Below are 14,010 nucleotides of genomic sequence, written 5' to 3'. Positions count from 1 at the left end.
CTGTGCAGGGTCTTATTTAAAAGCAGAATTCTCACGGGGAAAAGGCACTTTCACCCCAGGGTGGAGAAAAAAAATCTCCTTATCTGCAACCAGACACACTAGGGTGGTCCTCTGCCATTCCTTTTGCTTCTGAGGAGAATTTAATTTTGAAAGTGCTGAAGAAAAAAAATCAGTAAACTCCATTCTGTATATGCAGCTGATTCCATTTAGGGGTTGGGGGAAAGCTGAATAAGAAGAGCATCCTTAAAGGATAAATTATTTTTAATGTTAAATTTGTTACAGCCGCATTTCCACGAAGTAAGTACTGTAAGTATTATTTAGTAGGAAATGGGTGTGGGGAAGCACAATTTTATGCTCATTTGACCATAAAAACAGAAGGAGCTTTTTTTAAATCTCTCAAACAATTTCATAATAGCCTGAAGAGCCACATTTGATGTGAGAATCACCTTTAATTGTGCTATGAGATACTGCTATTCCAGAGTGCGTTTGGAGGGTCCAGCCTGTCCGCAGACAGGGATTTATATAGCAATTTTGAGTTTACCTGTGTGCCTTCCACACTGAATTTATTGTTTTCTTCTCAGAAAGTGTGCCTTACCTCAACCAGCAGAATTTTAGTTGAGAAGCCCATCCCCAGACTAGCCTTGCCCTTTGCATCCAGGTGGATGTGTGAGCCAGCAGGTCATGCCTTCCTCCCTTGCCCCCCTGGAGAGGGAATTTTTATGTTTTAATAAAGAGGTTTGCTGAGCCCAATGGTCTTAAACCAGTGTAACACTGATTGATTGAAGCAAGACGGACATCAGGCTACCTGTATAAAAAATATACCAGAAATTATCCTGCAAGCTCTTCATGCATGGATGCCCCTTTCTGGCTAAATATGTTTCTGATATGAAGTGTAAATATTTTACAGAGATGTGACTCTGGGCAAATGCAACCCTTAACATCTCATCTATATATTCATCAGAGACAGTTCTGAACAGTGTTTTGTTTTAAACTGGGAGGCATCCTTCTTTTCAATTCACTGGTACATAAACCTGGAATATACAGATTATATTACAGGTGCAGGAAAAAAAAGCTGGAGGGAAGCGAGGAGGGAGGAGGAGGAACTCTGCTTTGAAACAACATGCAAGCACCAGGCCTGTGTCCCACTGATAAGTGAGTGTGAGCTCATGGCTCTGCTGCTGCATCAGGTGATTATTTCCCAGAGTAATTCCTGTGGGAGGTTTGCTGTGCAGGGAAGGGGACAGCCCAATGTCTGCGGATCAAGAATGGCTTTGGAGCGATGCCGCGCGAGAAGGCTGGGGGAGGAAAAGGCTGATCCCCTCCAGAGGAGCCCCGTCTTCATGTATATATATCCCCTCTGCATCAACCACATCTGGCTGAGCAGCTTCAGGGCTGTTGCTTTAAATCACACGTGGAAAAATAATCTCACTGCTCTGTTAATTACAACAGCGAATTGAACAAATGCACTTGCAGCTCGGCTGCTGTCGCCATTTCTACACGGGTGTAATTTACGCTTGCAGCCCACGATAGGGTTTTTTAATGTCATTACACAGCAGGGCAAAGTCTTCATTTTTAATACAAACACAAATGCTGAAATGAAACAGATTAATATCCGATTTTACATCTTCATTTACATGATGTGCAAAATTATCTTAAAGATTTGTTCTGGATGGAGTGGCTTTCCACCAATTTAGGCTTCTTTTTTTTTTTTCTTTTCATACTGGAGAATGTTAACATAAATTGTAGCATAAATCATTGCCTTGTAGAGTACCAGAAGGCGCATATAAAAACCCATATCTTTACTGCACATATTTCCCATTAACCATAATCTATTAGTAATTGAAGTTCATTACAAATTCTTGTAGACTTTATTGCTATCATGCTGCATGACACAGTGAACCTGGCTTGCATAACAAGAAGTCCTTGCTGGGAAATATCCTATTAACAATGACAGTGCATTTGTCATTGTGATAATAAATCCAAAGCTGCCCGTAGATTATAAATTATTGCGGCGCCATTTCCACTGTTGTAGTTTAAAAGTTTTGTCAGCACTTCCATTTTAAACCCCTGCTTTACAGGCAGTTATAACTTGACTGTAAAAAGCTGCAGGGAGCTGCATCTCAGCTTACAAGGTCTCAGTTCAAGAGTGTGTTTCTTCCCCCAGTAAGATTCATATTTCATCCACGTGAAAATCTTGGAAGCAAAAGCTGTGTTTATGGAGATTTTCTTCTTCTGCATTTGCATAGCTTCTAATCGGAAAAACCCAGGCCACTTGACAAGCAATTTGTCTATAATCTTTCTAAAGATTGTGGTAAAATATAAGAATATATCAAGACAAAAAGATGGGAGCTGGACTGAGCTGAGTTTTTGTTGGTTTAGCAGCTGAAAAAGCCTCAGCTCTTATCTCCAGGTGCCACAGGCTTTGGGGAGGCATTGGAAAAACCCTGTTTCTCTTCAAAGGAGAAACTGAAGAGCAATGATGCCACCCATATGCCTTGCAAAGGTGTTTCAAGGATTATTTACTAAAGCTGAAATTCTGGCATCCACTCAAGTCTTCCTTCATCATGTCTATGCAATTCTTTGAGCTCTATATGGGATTTAAGTGTTATTAAAGGAAAATGGCCATAGAGTTGAACTTTAAGCATTAATTATGACTCGAGACATAAATGACATCAGGTCAAACCTTTCACAGTTTAAGTCCATAATTGACTTCAGCTCACTACACCAGGGGATTTCTGTCTGGCTGAATGCATCTGTCTATCATATTTCTCAAGTGCCCATAGCAATGCATCCAATTAGCTGGACATCACCATTATGCCTCAACCGCTCCTAAGTATCGTAGGATGAAGGCTTCACCTCTCTGATACCACCAGGAAAACTAGCCCTCCCACCAGCAAGACTGGGTTTTCACATCATCCTGCAGTACATTCTCTGTCTTGAAGCACTGCTCATGATTTCATGGGGTGGAGAACGGATCTTGCAGTAAATATAATAATCACCTTTTCACACCAATTGTGTCTCTCATCTCAGAATGCCCCAAACTGCTTTACAAGCTGGATACGCAAAAGCACTTCTCTTACTGTTGAGGTGCTGCAACATCCTGGATGAAATTCAGCAGCTGTTGGATGGTTCACAGCACCGTTTCCCAGCGATTTATGGCAGGAGGAGGAGGGAGAGGTGGCTTTGGCAGTAAAGGTGGCTTTGGCAGTAGAAGTGGGGATGCCAAGGAGCAGAAAGCAATTACCCAGATTGGCGTTGAGCTGGGGCACCTGGGCTAACATGTCCTCTGGCCAAAATTGCCACAGTTTCCCTGCTTCCCCTCTTCCTTGGGAGCAGAGTGGTGGGACATGGGGCTGGCTCAGGATGAAGCCCTGTGCCCACCAGCATCCCAGCAGGTCCAACAGCTTATGCTGGTGGTGGGACCAAGGGTCTCTGCCATCAATGAGCCTGATACCAGCTTCTGTGCTGCAGTCCTACTTCCTGTCCTGGTGCTCCTTCATTCTAGTGACAATGGGACAATGAGCTCTCCTATAACTCACAAAGTCAGCCTCCATTAGCTCATACCTCCCAACACCTCTCTTCTAACCTTCCCAATTTCCTTGCAGATCACTTCACCACCAGCCTTGGCTACCCAGCAGAGCTCATATGGAAGGCAGAGTTGGATGCAGGGGATGTAAGGGGAAAGAAGATATATTCCTTTTTTGCTTTAGTGGGATATTCCTCCTTCCACTCCCAGGTGGATATGAATTGTACCTAAAAGAGATGCATGAACATGTGGGTCCAAGGTGGTACTGGTGTGATTCACAATGGTGCTTTTATTTAAGAGCAGTGAACTGCTCTAAATAAACACTACAAAAAAATAAAATTATTCTTACAGCATATTGAAGATTTCTTACTCAGGTTTGTGTATGTTATCTGTATTACCAAGTCTCTAGCAAAAAAACCCCAATGAACACAAAAATAACCAAATCAATGACTCTTTGAAATCCCTAAACCTAAACCATATCATCCTTTCCCACTTTGACACACACTAAACCTCAAATATGTCATAGTTTTCCACTCAAACAGAATATAAGGACCTAATATTTTTGAGACTCTTCATGCTATAAACACATTTTTATATTTTTATACCAGTTATTTTGCAGAGGTGGCAATGAGGTGTCATTTATTTTGGTGAAGGTAAACAGGGTATTTGCCAGCAGATAAAATTCTTTTGTTTCCTTAAAGAAAATAAAATGACATTATTTAGAAGCTGTTTCAAGGATCTGGTATGTTACAACAGATCCTAGCGGAGATGAATTAGTGGCCAGAGCATAGGTGATCTTGCCAAAAATGAATAGCAATGCAATTTATCATATGCTTCTGTAATTTATCTCACGACCATGTATTAGATTAGATAAAGACAGAAAGACACATGAATTGGATGGACTGGACTAATGCTGAAAACTTACACCTGCTTTTATTGAGGCTGACAGGAAGATTTCTGTTGCCTGCATTGCAATCAGAATTTGCCTTCACATTTTTAATTTGCTTTGAAGTATAATCTTGTCCAGCAACAAGCAAAAATCTAACTCAACATTAAAGGGTTTGTTGGTCATGTCTGCTATTTTGTATTAAATACAAATTTGTTCCATTATAAATTTCATATTCAACCCTTTAAAAATTGTGAATATAAACCCCAGAAGATTAAAAATGCCAGCAATAAGCCGCTGTGAAACTGCTCCAAACAATCATTATGTGCTACACTGGTTTCAAGGTAACAAACCAACAGTTTCTTTTGTCCCCTTCCAACAAAATCCATACTTCAAAACCCACTTCCCAAGCCCAAGCAGTCTGTCGCTAAGACAAACAGGCTGCAGCTCCCAGTGTTTACCTACACACAGCAAAAAGATGTGCTACACTGCCTTCAAACTCAGTAATACCACCAGCTACCTATTTCAGGCTCGTTGCAAACCAGTGATTGATATCTGTTCTTTTGCATTGCTTTCCTCTCATATCTCTTTGTCCTGCTGCTATAATCGATCACAGATTTTTCCATCAGGCTTCATGTCAGATTAGGATAGTGAACATGACTTGCTTAGAACAAACTGCTTCAAAGCGCACCGAGGCAAGCTCAGGAGTCAAACTGCTCTAAAAATGATTGTTTTGGGCACCTCCATGAACACAGTGCAACAGCAGGAAGGCAGAAATATGCTTTTATGGTAAGGGTTTGGGATTGCTCCTCTCTCTGAAGCTTGCTGCAATCAAATAAGTCACTGTGGGGCTGATGTTTTAAGTGAGGAACAATGCCCAGCTTGTGATTTTCCTGATTCAGGAAGAAATTTCTGCTTAGAAGTCAGTGGGTGTAACTGGCAGGATTTGCACACATATTGTGTCTGGGATTTGAGTTGCAAAGTCACACTTTGCCTTTGTGTTCAGTGCTTTATGTGTGCTATCAAGACCTGAAAGGAATGAAAGCCCAGCAACTTTCTCTGCTCTGCATAGAAATGTATTTTACAGATTCACAGTGCCTGGTCTTCCTAGGAGAACCAAACTATCAATTCCTTCCTTAAAAGCTCTTTGGGGGATTACTGCTTGTTTTTATAGTGCCTTAGCACAATTGAGTCCTCATCTTGGTTGGTGGTTTTTAGGTATATTTGTTGTATAAATAACAAATTTTTTATTTTATTTTATTTTTTATGTGAAGGACATATGTTATTTATGGAAGAGACTATAAGCATTTGATCCAAATTTGGATCAGTGATTGCAGATGAGTTTGCTGACAGCAACTGCCTCCCCCAGGGTTGCTGTTGCTCAGATCTATAAACCCCAAAAAAGGAGATGGCTTTTCCCATGGCAGCTGGGTGACCTCTGGGACTCCTCCGGAAAGAGGAACAGATGTTAAACCTTCACATGGCTTCAAGAGAAGACAACTACATAGTGGGTGAGAAGTATTTTGAGGAGGAACACCCAGAGTCCAGTGCAGGAGGTCCCTGAGCGGAAATAGGTGGAAAAATACTGAGGAAAACTATCATACATGCCTGCCCTGCATAGATAAGATGTATAGGATACTCTTCCCTAGTTGCCCATCTGTAACCACAGCTGGAGAGACACTAAATAAACAATCATGATAGTCCAACCATTTAGGGCTTGTTGTAACCTGAGCTGAAATGACCATCACTGGAGACACAACACACGACATAACGGCACAGAAGTGTTGTTACCCGTTTCACGCACTAAATATCTTCCTGATTTTCATTCTTCTTTCCTAATAATGACTGACATCTAAGCCCAGGGTGAGCATTAGGCTGTTGAAAGCAGTGCTTGCACAGCCCACAGGAGCATGAACCCTGATGTCCTGCATCAGGGTTCACCACAGGCAGTGGTGTGATAGCATAATAATTTAAAGTAAATTCTAAGAAAAAGCCTTTTTGCTGTACATGTGTATAAAACAGTTAGTCTCAGGTTTTGTGATGTGAGGTGGATGCTAAGGCTGCCTGAAATGACAGCTTTCTGGTGAACAAAACCCAAGAAAGCTTGAGAGTCAGCAATCACAGAAGATTTCCATCAGAAGCTATTACTGGGATTGGGATCTTTCCTGAAATGAGCCAGGTGAGCTGCTGGGATGGACATACTGTCAGGGCAGAAGGCCAGCAATGAAATAAATACTCATGTACCTATGGGCTGCTGTAGTGCTGCATGGCTAGCAGCAGGTAAAGGTATGGGGGGACAAAAAATTACAATTCAAAGTCCCCCCAAACTAAAAGATTGTACTTTGCCAAACGGCAAAGCCTTTGCAGCACTAATTGTGCAGTACTTCTGGTCCTAGTCTGGTCCTAGGTACTATTCCTCTTGTCTCACAGAGACTTTGTTGCTGTGCCTGAAGACAGATTGTGCTCTAGCGCAGCAAGTGGGCTCTGCTGGAAGGAAAAGGACCATGGCCAGAGAAATCTGGGGTTCCTTACCTTGCATGTGAACCTCAGGCCACACAGTTGAACCACTGATTTAAGCTCCTGGGTAGCTAAACCACATGGCAGGAAAGGTTAACCCAGACAAGTAAGGGAAACCTAATTCTGGCATGATTTATAGAGAGGTCAGAACTGCCGTGTACCTAAGCAATGGACACAGATGCCATGGTTTACTGCTCAACTGGCTTATCGACGTGTAAGGTCATTCATCACATATGGCTTTGGACTTCCATGCCAATATATACAAAAGCCTGACTTACAAAAAGCATAGCCTTTTTGGCTCCCATCTGCCCACAGCAGTCCCTTCCAAAGTTGCTAATTATGTCCCTGAATGTTACTATTGGTTGCAACTCACCTCAAAGCCACAGCTGTACTGATGTGCCCAGAGGGTGGGTTGTGTTAAAGAACAAAAAGCATGCAGGGTCTCTGTTTAAGAGACTGTTTCAAAGCCCAGAATTTACAAGCTCAACATCTGGACAAATCATACGTCCATTGGGAAGGCAAGGTTGCTCCAAGACTGCCTGATTTGTTTCAATTTGTTTGCTAGAATTCAGTTTCTCTTGCTCACATTAGCAAGGAATGGATGTACTCTGTTTCTTTTGCAGTCAAAAAAGGAAGATGAAAAGCAGACAGGCTGAGAAGACGAGAGAGATCAGCTAGAGTGGGACCCTCAGAGAAGCAAAGCCAGTGGGCTGTGGTGCAGGAAAGGCTGAGATCTCCAACTCTTCCCAGAAGAGATGTGAGTGGGGGAAGTGACAGTCCCAGGAAGGAGCTTCCCCTCAGATATTACGAAAAGCATGAAAAGCAATTAAAAGAACCTTAAAATAGGAAAGTCTCTTCTGCATTTTTTCAGAGCACAGTTCTGCATTCCCAAGGCTCTCGTTGACCTAGATAGAGGTAGAGGGACATATCTGGCCTAATGCACAAGCAAGAGTTATTCTGGTTATTAATCAGGGACATTTATTGTGGCAACATTCAGCATCCCAAACCCTTAAAGGTGCCTGAGGAGTCAGGATGTAGCTCCCAGGAGCAAGGTGTTGTGGGGCAGTGCTGAGGGCAGCAAGCAGAGCCACCCACACCCGCTCCAGGGAATGCTGAGCACAGGAGTTAAGCCCTGCCATTTTGAGGAGACAGATATTCTGGTCATTAGGCATCTTCATGCCCAGGGATTTATAAACCTTCTGCTGGAACTGGGGAAGCCAGGGAGAATGGGGTGACTGGTGCCTCTTCCTTCCAGAGAGGACTGGGGAGCCCTCAAGGTTACAGCCTCACCTCTGAGAGCATCCGCTTCCCATGTGAGAAACATCATCTTTGTGCTCTCTGTGTGATTTGAAGGAGCCCAATGTCCTCACCACTGACATGGATTATTTGCATGAAATGCAGTGGTGCTCGGGGGCCAGCTACCAGGGACATGCAGCACTGGTCCCACACATAGCTACATACCAAGCAGCCTGATGTTAAGTTACTCTCTTGGAAGAAACAGGTAATTCCAGTTTTAGATACAAGATCTCAATTGGCTAATGATTTTCCGTCATGAACCTCAGGCTGAGAGCTGCCTCTCTGGAGCTCTCACTGTGCGTGCTTGCTCGTGAGCAAAGAAAATAGCTGTGGTGTCCTTGTGAGGATCTGAAGACAGCTTGGGCTAGAGCTCGTCACTTTTGTGGTTTTAGCCTTAGTAACAGGCAGATCAACAGGCAAGGAGGACACACAGGAGGGAAAGGGGGACAGGACTGTGACACCCAGCCAGTACTATGTAGTGGTGCACACTCACTTATCCCTGCTCGAAATCATGGGCAAAACCACCAAGGGCAATCCTAAGCTCAGAGCAGTTGAGAGCTATAAGGATATGATGAGGTGGCTGCAAATCATGGTAAACACAGCAGCTTTTGCCCACCAAGTGCCAGATCACTGCTGAGGGTGTTGTAGGCTCACAGTCAGAATTTTAGGGACAAGGCTAGAGGACGTGGGTGTCGTGGACTTTCAAAAACCAGGTTAGGATGCCTGTAAAGGAAACTTGTTGAGTGCTCTTTTTTAAAAAAATCTGATTGTAGCAGTGATGTTAACCTAAATGGAGGAGGGAATAGGAAACTGTGTAATAGAATTTTAGAGTTTTTAATTACAATTCCTTTTGCTTTTCTAAAAACCATTAAAAAGCCATGCTGTGACCAACGACTTAAGTCTACAAAATACTTCTAATTTTTTTTTTATACTCATTGCAGCCCTTTGTTAGTTTATAGGTAGTGAAATAATAAGCAAAGCCAACCGTATCATTTTCATTTGATAGTATAAAAGTGGTACTTTTTAAAAGGTTACCAAGAATCAGTGTGAAGCTTTGATTTCTGTCATTAGAATACTTAAATCTAGCTTAGGAAAGGTTTCTTCCCTGAAACACACATTTTGTTAAAAGCTCTTTAGTGCCCATAACCATTCTGCTGATCTTCTCAAAATATGTTCTCCTCACAGGCCAGAGCTAACCTGTGCATATGAAATGAGCTCAGCTTAATGTTGTGTTAAAAGACTTCAGTCTCTGGAGCAGTCGCTCTTCTTAATAACATGTAATCATATGCCATCTATTTAGTTTTCATTTAATTTGCCCCATACAAGCAACAAATCCAGTTTAATTAAATGTTCTTTTAAACAGCGAAATGACACTGGTTTGTATTTTAAAAAATCTATACGCCACAGGGCACCCTCAAGACACAAAATCCTATAAAAAGGACGTAAGATGCACAGCTAATCATACAGCGCCAGTCTGACATTTGCAGGGTAATTTAGTGAGCCAAGTGCTTCCTCACAGGCATCATGTGGGAGCACAGTGGCTGCAGAACCACTTAATAGAAGATGAAGAGCCATGTTTGTAATGATGCTAATAAACAGCTAATCTGAAAATTGGACTAGCATGTGGCAAAGGGATGTTGTGCATGTATAATAAATGCCTCTCAGCTGCAGAATGGAGTTTGTCTGCAGATGCCAAAATCCTGGCATGGTCTTAATCAGCAGCAGGCTCACCCCACAAGTGCCCAGGCTGCACCCTGGGGGGCAAAGAGTGGAAAAATGCAGATTAATGCTAAGGGATGGTAATGGTGTGCAGGAAATGGGTGCTGCAGGTACCCCCAACAGAGCTTAAAATAGTCCTGAGGTCCTGATGACCAAGGAAATTTTAAGTTCAACAAGGGCTTACTGATCATCCCAATCATTGACAGGCATTGACCAAGCAGCCCCTTTTAGTGTTACTTTTCTCTGATAATTTAAATCTGGTCTAACCCTGGACAGTAAGGTAAGTCTTCTCTTTTCAAGGCAGCATAGGTAGAAGAGGAAAGTGAGGCAGAAACGAGTGGTAAATGTTAGTTTTTCTCCCTTAGAAGAATTGGGGCCTTTAATAAAGTAAGTATTAGGGCAATCAAGAAATAAACACTGAAAGCATCTCACTCATTACTAAAATGAAACTGCTTGCTAATATATGCAGCACACCTGGAAGTGCCCATTCAAGTAATTACAAAAGGGAAAAACACCGGGGAAACAGGCAAGCATGAAGACAATAGCCATTAGAAACAATATTAAATTAAGCATGCCTTTTGAGATCTACAAATTCACTGATTAAATTGTGCATTACAAACCCTGCCTTGACTTCACTTAGCTGGAGTCCTGGAGCGAACCTGCAGCATTTGAAAACAGCTTCCTGATTTGTATTGAGCTGCAGTCAGGGCTGTTCCTAACTTTGCTTAGTCCTGGGATTTTGAGAAGAAGCAAAATGTAACTTTTTCTTAATTTCTTTTTCAGATTCCAGCTAGCAGGAGGCATCACACTCCCCCAGTCTGAGCAAAACAAGGGCAGGAAAAGGGCACTTCATGCCATGCAGCACAAAGCTTGGCAAATGGCACAAAGCCCACCACAATCTGCAGGCACCTTCTCAGTGACCAAACAGCCCCTGAGTGTGGACTTGGCTGTGCTACCCTCTGTGTGTCCCCAGGGAGCCCCTTCCCACAGAGCTACTGGGCAGGACAGCTCCCTGTCCTGTATTTTGGCTAAGGTGCCTTTTGTTGTGGGGCAGAGCCCACGAGCAGGGGTTTTACTCCCTTGGGATTCATGCCTCTTGGATATTTCCAGGCCAGGGGCAACTCATGGGGCAGCAACTCTGAGCCATGGTTCAGAGCTCATTCCTTTAAGGTGCTCATGGATGTTTGTGTGTCTGTGCCATGAAAGGGTGGAACAGAGACCAAGATATGAACTTACTGGTGACAAAACTGTATTTTCTTACAGAGACATGAGAAATGAGTGAGGACAGGGTTATTAATACGTTTGTTGGAGTGCAGGGTTGTTTATAACCATTTTCCTGCCATTGATGAGATTTCCTGGGTTAATGGAAAATCTCCCACTTTCTTGTGTTCTCTGAGAGATCTCCTACAATTGATTGTGGAAGCCAGCATCCACTTCCAATTGATTTTGTGTCATTAAACATTAAAAACTGCACTCAGCTTCCGTGGAGTTCATTTTGCTGGGAAGTGGGCTATGGCCTGCCAGAGATCCCAAGCTGCTGCTAAAGCCACAGATTGGCTGGGAGGAGGGTAGCCTTCTTTGTAACCTATGCTTCTTCCTCTTCTAAAACCTGGCAGATAGGCAGCTTTACTTAATTTTCAGCTTTCAGCTTTATTTAGTGGGAAGAGATGAGCTGAATGGAGATGACTCGTTTCTGCTTCTGTCCCTCAGCACCTCTCTGCTTTTCTCTAGGCACTGAGGTGCTTGTGCTTTGTTTGCTCTTAGGGAATCTCCTAATACCCTTTCTCCCTTCATTTCTTTAAGGATTTCCACTGATCCAGAAGATAAGAGGACCTTTGAGAAGTCTTTGCTCCCAGGAAAGCAGAAGGTGAGGGCTCCTTCCCTGTTTCTCACTTCATTCCCTCCATACGAAGAGTCTGCAGCCAATCTGCACCGTCCAGATGGAAATTCTCACTTTAGCTGTTGATGGGCAGTGGGGAAGCAGTGAGCTCCTATGCTGCTGCAGACTGCAGAGCTCATACCTGACACTGATCACAGTCAGGGCTCTCTGGGGACATATTTTGGGAATACATATAAGTAAATGAGGCCTTTCCAAAAACTCAGGGAGGTCTGTGAGAAGTTAATTTAGGATGACTCCATTCCTGTCTAAATGACATGCCTCTGTGTTCTGAAGCTACCAGGAGAAAACTGGAGTCACGCAGTTCCTTTCCCTTCCATTATCCCATGGAGGGCTCTGCAGACCTTTCCCACCCCTTTGTGAGTGACACTTCCAGTAGCTCTATTAAAAACTGGAGCACTGATGGAGCACTGCTGGGCTGCTGAGGGGTAACAGCCAGATGACAAACAGTAGGACCAGCCACCTTGAATGACAAAGAGTGTCGGCTGCTTTGCTCAGATGTCCTAGATACAAATGGAAAACCACTCTAACTAAGGGACAAAGCCTCCTGCTCCTGCAGGGAGCACATTCAAGAGGACAGCTTTTATGCATCATTTCAGACTTTGTAATTAAGGCTGGAATAGCCCATAAAGTGACACATAACATATTAAACACCTTCTGCATCTTAGGAAGAGCAAGCTTGGTGCTGCAAATGGAGACTCATATGGCCCAGCTGCCTCAGGCCATATGGTCACTCTGCTCCTCACTGTGCCACTGTACGTTTGGAAACACAGCAGGATGGTGGTTGGGATGCTGGTGTGGGCAGGGAGCAGCAGCACATGTGAGGGTGAAAATGCTGCTGGTCAGACAAGGGCTGCTCAACGTGAATTCTCTGTTAGCGGTTGTGGACTTGGTTCAGCTACTCAATTTGTGATATGCAGAGCAGCCAAAATAACTCTATGCAAAATAAACAGCTGAGAGGAGATGAAAATAGAGCTAATAATACAGTCATTAGGAAGACAGCCAAAGCGCAAATTGCAGTGTCTAGTGTGAAAGGAGAAGTCAGAGAAGGGAAATGACTGTGTACTCTACGCTGCATGAGGGATACAAATATGTCCCCAAATAGCAGCTGTCTATAGCAAAGGGGCAGCAAGAGGCTGTGTGGCCAGACCTCTTGGTTTGGCATTCTGTGTCACCCAGGTAAGATGGTGCTTGAGTGCTGGGCAGACCATTCAGGACTCTGCTTGGTGGGCAATAGCTGGGTGGGGTACAGCAGGAAGCAGAGCAGGAGCATCTCACACCACAAATCTGTGTCACGTAGGAAGATGGGAGCACCCCCCTGCTCTTACAGATGTGCAAGACACATTTGCTGGCACCAAGGTGGGTCAGATTAAGAGGGACGCAGCTGGATGTTTCAAATCAGCAAACTGGTGGTCCAGGAGAGCCAGCAGTGGCGATGGAAAAACATTTCCAGCCCTTGGATTGACATGGATAACTGCAGTGCAGGGTGTCTGGCTGCCTCCTCCTGTCCTAAGGAGGCTGCAGTCCCACAAGTGGGCCTTAACCTTGGTATGTTTTAGAAGGCAGGCACAATCCCAGAAGTGGTGAACAGCAGCAGAGCAGTCGAGGATATTTTACTGCTGTTTGCTTGATAGTGTTTCTGATCCACCTCAGGTCAGACAAAGTATTTCTTTTTACCCTCAGGTGAAAGCTAATGATAAAGCAGCTTCTCCACTTGCCATTCACGGCGCCTATTCAAAGTGGCTCAAAGAGGCTGTGCAAAGGCACATCCTTAACCAAAAAAATACAACACTTCAAGTGCCTTTTTGTGCTGAGTGCTCTCGAGTTAAGACCTACCTCCAAGCTGAAAAGGGAGAAGGGTCCTTCCAGAGAGCAAATAGAGGGCAATTAATTATATGTTTATACAACAGCCTTCTGCCCAATGTGATCAAGGCTGTTCTGTATGAGCATTTCTGCTGTAATAAAAATGCTGCAGAGCACACGATGCAAACCCACACTTCAGAAGTATTGACTGAAATAATTTCTCCCCACTCATCTTGCCATCAGCTTTCTCAGGTGGTTCCTCTCCAGTCTGTTGCATTCTTAAAATGGAACAAAAAAAATATAATCCTGATTTCTTAATCACATATTACAGGCGATTGTGATTTCCCTCAGTATCTCTCTGTGCCT

This window comes from Apus apus, chromosome 6, assembly GCF_020740795.1.
Source record: "Apus apus isolate bApuApu2 chromosome 6, bApuApu2.pri.cur, whole genome shotgun sequence".
Lineage (NCBI taxonomy): Eukaryota > Metazoa > Chordata > Aves > Apodiformes > Apodidae > Apus > Apus apus.
The sequence above is the reverse complement of the archived record's forward strand: the minus strand, read 5'-3'. Positions refer to the sequence as shown.